Source organism: Prionailurus bengalensis, chromosome E2, assembly GCF_016509475.1.
Source record: "Prionailurus bengalensis isolate Pbe53 chromosome E2, Fcat_Pben_1.1_paternal_pri, whole genome shotgun sequence".
In the NCBI taxonomy this organism is placed as follows: Eukaryota; Metazoa; Chordata; class Mammalia; order Carnivora; family Felidae; genus Prionailurus; species Prionailurus bengalensis.
This window is the reverse complement of record NC_057352.1, coordinates 60,774,381-60,782,723: the sequence shown is the minus strand read 5'-3', so window position 1 is coordinate 60,782,723 and position 8,343 is coordinate 60,774,381. Positions and strand designations below refer to the sequence as shown.

General features: G+C 56.2%; 1 long non-coding RNA gene across 1 annotated transcript; it reads left to right on the top strand.

Moving 5' to 3' along the window:
* The first annotated feature begins 2,074 nt into the window (after positions 1-2,074).
* LOC122494589 lies at positions 2,075-5,847 on the top strand. The gene is made up of 3 exons (XR_006300212.1): positions 2,075-4,027; positions 5,329-5,601; positions 5,687-5,847. It is a non-coding gene; the product is annotated as an uncharacterized LOC122494589 (long non-coding RNA).
* Positions 5,848-8,343: the final 2,496 nt, after the last annotated feature.

Genomic DNA, 8,343 nt, shown 5'->3' with positions numbered 1-8,343 from the left:
GGTAATCTTATGAGTTTCCTTATGCTCACAGAGAGCACCAGAGCCCTTGTGGCATTTGTCAATGTGATCAGAGAATGGAGAATGTGAGATGGAAGCTTCTGGGCCACCCAGTCTGTTATTCTGGACTCAAGGAAGGGTGGGTGTTCAAAATGGGAACGGACTCCAGAGCCTTCCCTGGCATCTTGCACAACATTCAGTTTCCATGAAGCCATGCCCGGCTTGGCCCTGTGGGCAAGAGCGAGGCCTGGGGTCCCTTTCCCGATCAGCTGGGGGACTTTGTCCAAGTTACTTAACTGCCCAACACATTATCTGCTATAAAAAAAAAATAGCACTTCTTTATGGCATTGTGGAGATGAACTGAGAGAACACAAGGGAGGTGTGTAGACAATGCCGGGTCCATAAGGAGTGTCAGACAGTATTTAATAATGATCACTATTGCGTTATAGGACTGCACCTGGTTAGCACCATATTCTCAGCGTTCGGACACATAGGTGGTGCCTGACAAGTATTTGAAGACCGAATAGGGCAACGTGTATGGCCTGTATCTACGCGTCGGCAAGAGCAACCCACAACCCGGCTGTGAATGACAACTTGTCTTAGATTGCTTGGGGCTGATGTCCCAGTGTTGGGCTTGTCTCTGCTACCAGTCCCTAACAACCTGAGAACAGGACCTGTATCTTCTGTGTCTGTGTCTCAAGGAGATGATGAAGAATTCCACATGGAAACTACAAAACACTACTGAAAGGGATTAAAGAAAACCTGAATAAATGGAGAGATATACCATGTTCATGGATCCAAATACTCAATGCCATCATGATGTCAATCTTGCTCCAAATTTATCTATAGATTCAAAGCAGCCTGATCAAAATCCTTTTTTTTTTTTTTGTAGAATTGATGAGCTGCTCCTAACTGTTATATGGAAACACAAAGGATCTAGAATTACCAAAGGATCTTTACAAAGAACAACTCGGAGGAGCTACACTATCTGACTTTAAGTCTCACTATAAATCTATAGGGACCGACAAATTATCATACTGGAGTATGGATAGGTGAGCAGTTCAACAAAACCACAATAAAGAACCCAGAAATAAAACACACATATGTAATTAATTGAGTTTTTAAAAAGGTGTCATGGCAACTGAATGGAAAAAAGCAAAGTCTTTTCAACACATGGTGCTGGCACAACTGGACATCCAGGTGAAAGAAAGTGAACCTTTACCTCACTCTGCACACAAACCTTAATTTGCAAGGTACTGAAGACCTAACAGAAAGAGAGAGAGAGAGAGAGAGAGAGAGAGAGAGAGAGACAGAGGGAAATAGGGCTGGGTGTGGATGGGCCCTTGGCAAGATCATGGGGGTGGGGAGGAGAAGGAAACCACCTCAAGGCACGGTAACGTGGAGAGAAGGGCATGGTCCTAGCCCAGCTGCTTTGCTTACACAGGTAGCTGTGCCTCTGGGCACCTGTTTCCTTGTGCGTAACACACAGGAGCTGAGACCAGTGAGGTTGCTAGCTCCCAGGTTCTGCTACGCTGAGAGCACCCACGTGCTCCTACAACACCCTCCCTGTCATGCCATGTCACAAGGAGCCCGCCCTCATAGTCTAGCATACATTCAGTTTTATAAATTCTACATAAATAAAACTAACTGGAGAGAATTTTAAGATGATTATGACCCTGAGAGAGAAACCGGGCCAGTCCCGGGGTGCCGGAAGATTCAAGAACATCTGCTCAAAGCTGCCATCAGACGCAGACGCCCTCAACCCACTTTCTCACATTTGCCCCTATCTGCCCCGATTCATCCATGCAACTTTTTTCTTGGTAATTTCCACAGTGCCTCCTCAATGCCTCTCCACATCTCGGTGAAATTCACTCACGCTGAAAGTTCTTTCTCTGCCCTAAGATGTGGACAATTATATTTCTCTTCTGTGCATCCCAATGGCCCATGAGCGCCCGGGGTCTGACACTGATGACGGCCAACTATCCACATGGCAGCTGTTATTCTGGGGACACAAGTGGGTAGTGCCCCAAACACAGACATTTAAAAAAAAGTTCTGGTACATTCTCCTGCCTTGGGCTTTCCAAACGAGTATTTATTCTAGGTCAGTACAGACTTTACCATTGGAAATGCAGCTTAATCTCCAATCTTGTGGAGTGGTTTGATTAGAAACTTGTGGAACACGCCTGGTGAAGTCATGTAACAGTTCATGAATTTGGACTTTGGTGGACAAGCTGCTCCCAGGGCACGTGCATTACCTTGAATTGACTTGCCTGGGCCAGGACAGGGGTCCCTAACCACTGGTTTCCCCAGCGCCTCTCCGCCTTCAACAGTTCCTCTCTTAGGTCAAGAGGCTGCTGATTTCTCTGGGAAGCAACACAGCCCTCCTGTTCTTGGTGACAATGTTGCTTGAAGCCGGTCTTGCAGGTCAATAAACACGGGCAGGGATGGCGTTTGATGAACAAGCAGGGGTGAGAGTCGGCTAAAGGTCGCCAGCCTCAGGCCTGTACACACGACTTTGTCCCTTGGACATGAGACAGGAAGCTACATCAAGAGACAAGCAACTCCAAGCACATTCACTCATTCACTCACTCACTCATTCATTCAGCCACTCATTCACTGACTCACTGACTCGCTCACATTGTCACCTCCAGCCTCGAACGTGCTGCTCTCTCTCCCTACAACGGTGGTTCTCAAAGTGAGGCTCTGGACCCACAGCATCAGCACAACTGGAAACTCATTAGAAACGTGACTCACACACTTAGGGGCTGAGGCCCAACCATCTGTGTTTTGACGAGCCCTCTGGCAGCCTTGGATGAACTGCCTGCTTCACCAGGGCTCTCCTCCTGGATCTGGCCAGGACGGCCCCCGTGCTCCTTTGCCATGACACCGGTTACTCCCGTGCCTGCTTGTCTCCCAAGGTAAGTGGCGAGGAAGGAGCCCACACCCAGCACGGCAGGAGCACAACAAACGTGGAATGGAGGAAGATACGCATGGGCGAAAGGGTGAGAGAATCCGGGCTGTGCTGAGCCTTTCCCGGGGTCAGAGCCAGGGTTTTGAATGCAAACAAGGTGGAGTTCATACCGTCAGGCTGCTCTCCGTCCGCTGCGGGAGGCAGAGAAGGATTGGATGGGGCCCTCGTGGAACACGGGGCCAAGGCCGACGGCTGTGGGAGCACCAGCTGACCCTTCCGTGTCCAGTGATGTGTGCGCGGTGCCCAGACAGGCACTTCTAACCGCTTTCGTTGGGTGAGCCAAAACAACCATTCTGGCTGCTGGAAGGTGTCCAGTGACATAAGGTTGCTCCAGCCCCGGCCTCTGTGGTCATGCCGGGCTGCCATTGTCACCAGGGCACATGGCTTCTGTCCGTCCTCACTGCTCTTTGTTTTGAAGTCCATGCTCGGATGGATGATTCCCAGAGCAGCTCCGATCCAGTGTAAACAGGCCTTGTCTGCCATGACAATCTGGAGAAACGGCCTAAAAATAGGCCAGGAGGCTTGACTCATGGAGGGGGGGAGCTCTTGGGGTCCAGAATTCCCCTCTCTGGAGATGACTTATTTGGGCTGGTGGAAGATGAGGAAGGTGACTGTCATGCAGTGACTCATCTGGGAACTCTTGGAGGCCTTTGATTCCTCCCGGGCAGCTGACCTCCTGGCCTCGGGACACATCTCCAGACCCACAGAGGGGACGGTAGCAGGAGCCGTGGGAGGACACAATCCAGGGTGGGAAAGGCCAGGCGCTGACACATCGTCTCCCCTACTCTTCTGGGCCATGAGAAACGGTCCTGCCTCCACAGCCAGAGACCATCACGGTCTGGCCAGTACTTACTCAGCCTCCTCACATCCCGGAGTCCGTGCTTGTGTCTGTCCCAAGCTGCTGAGGCTGCAGTGAGCCTGTGCTCACCCCAGAGGGACAACCTCATCCGAACACACCCTTCTCCCTTTGCTCCTTCATGAAATGAGACTCTCGATGAAGCCAGTGACATCACATGGAGACCATATGTGTGGGAATCGAGGGCAAAGTCTAGTCTTCTGGTAAGTCCTTTGACTGGTTCATGGTCTTCCCTTCAGCAGTGATGTGTTGGTGAGGATATCTTCTTGTCACTGGCAGTGAATTCCAGGTCTTTTGGGGACAGCCGGTTTCTCTGCCTTCCCAGATCATGGACTTTCTTACCCACGCTACTGGGCACCTAACATGGCCTGGGTGTCACAGTTAGGTGACTGCTTTATATTCATCCACCCAACCACCACTCATCCATCCATCCATCCATCCATCCATCCATCCATCCATCCACACACTCATTCACCTACCAAACCATCCATCCATCCATCCATCCACCCACCCACCCGTCTACACATCCATTCACCCACCAAACCATCCAACCACCCACCCACCTATCTATCCATCCATCCATCCATCCATCCATCCACCTGTCTATACACGCATCCGCCCATTCACCCACCCATCCACTCATCCATCCATCCATCCAACCAAAAACACACACAAGGTAGCTCTTTTTCTCTACTTCTCTACACCTGCACTGGGAACACAGGGTTGAATGAGATACTCAATTCCCTGTGCTCTCCTGGAACACAGGTTGGATGAGATGCGTCTCTCTATCCTTGACAAGTGCAGTCCTTGGGTGGTCCATCAGCAAACAGCTGCAGAGCAGGAGACCAGGGCCAAGTGAGAACACAACTGAAGGGCACTCGCTCTTCCTGGGGGAACTTAGGGAAACGGGGTTACATATGTCTTGCATCCCAAAGTCAGAAGCCACTTGCAGACAGGCCCTGGACTCCGTCTGTGTGGGCGCAGGACAGCTCAGCAGGACAGGCTCACAGACGAGCGTTCGCAGGCTGTGAACAGACCTGCTCAGCCCCCGTGTCCACGGTGCGGCACAAAGTGCCTCAGGTAGGTGCCCTGGGAAGGAGCTTCCGTGTGGAGCCAATGAGTCAGCAGGCGGCCAAGGACACTCCACTGTTTTTCCAGACTCTGAGAGCCACCTCCTGACATTTTGTGCCATTATAAGCAGTGACTTAAGCATCTGGATAGAGGATACAGGGGAATGCAGACAGCCAGCGCCGGGACAGGGCAGCAAGCTGGGGGCGGGGAGGATGGTAAACGTTCCCAGCCCCAGTCAGCGTCTCCCCGCGGGGGGCTGGGGGGGGCTCAGTGAGCAAGTCAAATGGCTTTTGTTCCTTTTGTTTTGTTCATTCCATAAAGGATTTCACTTGACTCATGATTTCCCAACCAGCTCCTTCTGTAGCTTAAGAAAGCAAGAGTGAATAATTGCTCTGGTTTTTTGCTAGTTGGGCTTTTTTTTCCTTCATTACAGGAATGTGTAAATACCCTGGGTTTTTAAGGATGAGCTGCCAGACCCCGTGTGTCGGAGGCTCCTGCTTTCGGGCAATGGCTGGCGTCCTGGCCGGGGAAACCAGGCTGACCCTTTTGGCAAGATCCGACCATCACTACGCTGCTGGGGACCCTGGCCTCGGTGCCACTGGCCACACTCGAAGTTCAGATCCATCTGTTATGAACCGAGCCATGGCCCCCCAAAATGTGTCAAAATCCTAATTTCTAGAACCCCAGAATGTGACCACATTTGGAGGTAAGGTCTTTAAAGGGGTAACTAAGTTAAAATGGAGTCACCAGGGTGGTCCCTGACCCAACGTAACAGGAAGTGTCCTTTTAAGTGACATCGGGACACAGACACGCACAGAAGGATGACCACGGGAGGACATGGGGAGAAGTGGCCATCGGCAAGCCAAGGAGACAGGCCTGGGGAGGAACCAGCCCTGTCCACACCTTGATCCCAGCTTTCAGGACTGGGAGAGAATAAACATCTGTGGTTTAAGTTCCTGGTCTGTGGTGCTTTGTTACGCAGCCTGAACTGACTAACACACCGTCCTTCCCTCCTCTGCACCCATGACCTGGGCCTTCCCTGCCCCCACCGGCCCCGTCCTGGGCAGTAAGTCCCCTCCCGGGTGTGACGGATGGGCCCCCACCCAGCCCTGCTCCAGCCCAGGGAGATGGCGGCTCAGAGAGGCCCACGTGGGGGGTGAGGCCCACGCAGAGAACGAGGCCAGGAGGAGCTGTGCCAGCCTGGCCCTGGTTCCGGAAGGACTCACACCACCCCCCCTCCCCCAACGGCCCCGGCCTATCCCCACCATTGCCTTGGGAAGGCGCACCTGGCAGTCTGCCAGGCGTGCTCCCCCTGAAGTGGCATTGCACGGGGTGGGAACAGGGCTGGGAGTGGAGGGAGAAGCGTCTGCCCTTTCTGGGAGGTGCACGCACACCACAGAGCTGGGCGTTCCGGGAAGAGAACCCTGGCCCACCTCCTTCTGCACCAGACGCTCCGGGCCGCGAAGACGACCCTGCGCCCCGATCCTCTCCAGTCACCCCTGCCGTGGGGCCGCAGATAGGGGACGCACGGGTCTCCCGTATAGTCTCAGCGGCAGGCGGGGGCGGCACGGACTCGGGTGGGGCGGCGCGGGGGGGCGGCTCCCGGTCCCTCGCACGGGCAGCCCCCGCGAGAGAGACGGGGCACGCGCGAGGTTCTTTGTGGACGGCAACCTTCTCAGCCTCAGCCCTTTTGACGTTTGGGGCCTGTTATGAGTTGAAAGGTGTCCCCCAGACGGTATGTCCAAGTCCCAACCCCCAGAGCCCGAGGACGTGGCCTTCTGGAACCAGGGGCTTTGCAGATGCGATTCAGAGGTCATAGTGAATTAAGTGCGTCCTCCACCCCAAGACTGGCGTCCTTATTCCAGGCGGGGAGCTGGCCAGATGCACGCCGAGAAGAGGCTGAGGGACGCCTGGGTCCCCCGGGAGCTGGAAGGGGCAGGAGGGACCCTCCCGGAGCCTGTGCAGAGATGGGCTGGGGGAGAATGAAGTCCGCAGCGTCAGGCCCCGCCCTGGTCATTCGCTGCGGCGGCTGCAGGGACCTAAAAAAGGACACTGTCGTGTCTTCTGCGGAGGGCAGGGCCGTGGCGCAGGCAGGTGGGGAGGCAGCCTGTGGGGCAGCACGAGGTCCTATAATCGCAGTGGCCGTTTCCAGCAGGGGGTGGGGGCCGGGGTCCCTGCCACCAGGCGGCTGTTAGACGCCTTCACGACGGCGCTGTGTCCTGGGGAAGGTGCCTTTGTCCTGGTTCCCCAAAGCCTGCCGAGTGCCCCAAAGGCCCCCAGCAGCCACGACGGAGGGACCCCCGCCCCGAAGCAAGCGGCTCCAAGGATGGGCTCACTGCCCGCTGTCACGTCCCCCAGGCCCCTCGGAAACGGAGCCACCGCCTCCTGCATTTGGGGCGCCTCTGGAAACGCCTGCCTGATCTCCTGCGGGGTCTTTCTGGGGCAGACGGTCCATTCCCCCCAAGTGCACGTGGGTGCCGAGGGAGGGCCCGACCAGAACCGGGCAAGGGAGGCCCAGCTCCAGAGGGCACCCACGCCCTGCGTCCTGGCTTTGCTATGGCGGCCCCCCCCCCCCCACCTCGGTCAGGAAGCGTCGACCTCCAGGTGCTGGAGCGCGGCCCGGCCCCCTGCCTTCTCCACAGTTGGGCTGAGGGGGGGGCGATGAGGAGTTAGGCTTACGTCCCCAGGCGGGTGTGGGTGTGGGCTGGGACACAAAGAGGGATGCTCATGTCACCCCTCCCAGCCCTTGGGGCAGACGGTGGAGGCTCGCGGGGCAAGTGGGGACGCAGAGTCCCGGGACCCCAGCCAGCCGCCCAGGCTCCGGGGCGCAGGGGTGCAGGCTCGGGGAGGCCGTTCCTGAAGGCGTGTCCTCAGGACGGGACGGCTCCCAGCCTGCAAGCTCTCTGGGGCTCCTGGGCCGAGGCCCCCAGGCTCTGGGTCCAGCCCAGCTCTAGGAGCCCCAGGCTGCTCCGTCCAAAGTGCGGGAGTCCCAGGAATGGGCTTCCGTGAGCCTCTCATCCTTCCTCAGTGAGGGGGGTGGGGTGCAGCCTGCAGCCCGGGCACTCGGGTGCCTTCCCCAGCCCGCCTCCCGAGGGGCTGATGGGGGCAGACCGGGCCCAGCTGTGCTCTGTCACCTCCCCTCCACCTCCCTCCAGGTCTGCATGGTGGAGAACCCATGCGGTGTCCTGGCAGGACAGGTGGGACATCAGCCTCCAGATCAGAGGACGTCGGTGACCTGGTGTCATACTTCCCCGCCCGGGGGACTCAGGCACATTCCTGCGGTCACATATACGAGGGGAGAAACACCAATCTTACCGGCACGCCTGCCTTTTGGGCCGTGTCCCTGGTCCTCACCTGGGCCTTGAGAAGTCCCGAGTTCACCCCCCAACAACAGACAGTCGGCCCCAGGCAGGGGGGACGCGAGGTCTGGGGTCCGTCCCCCTGAGCC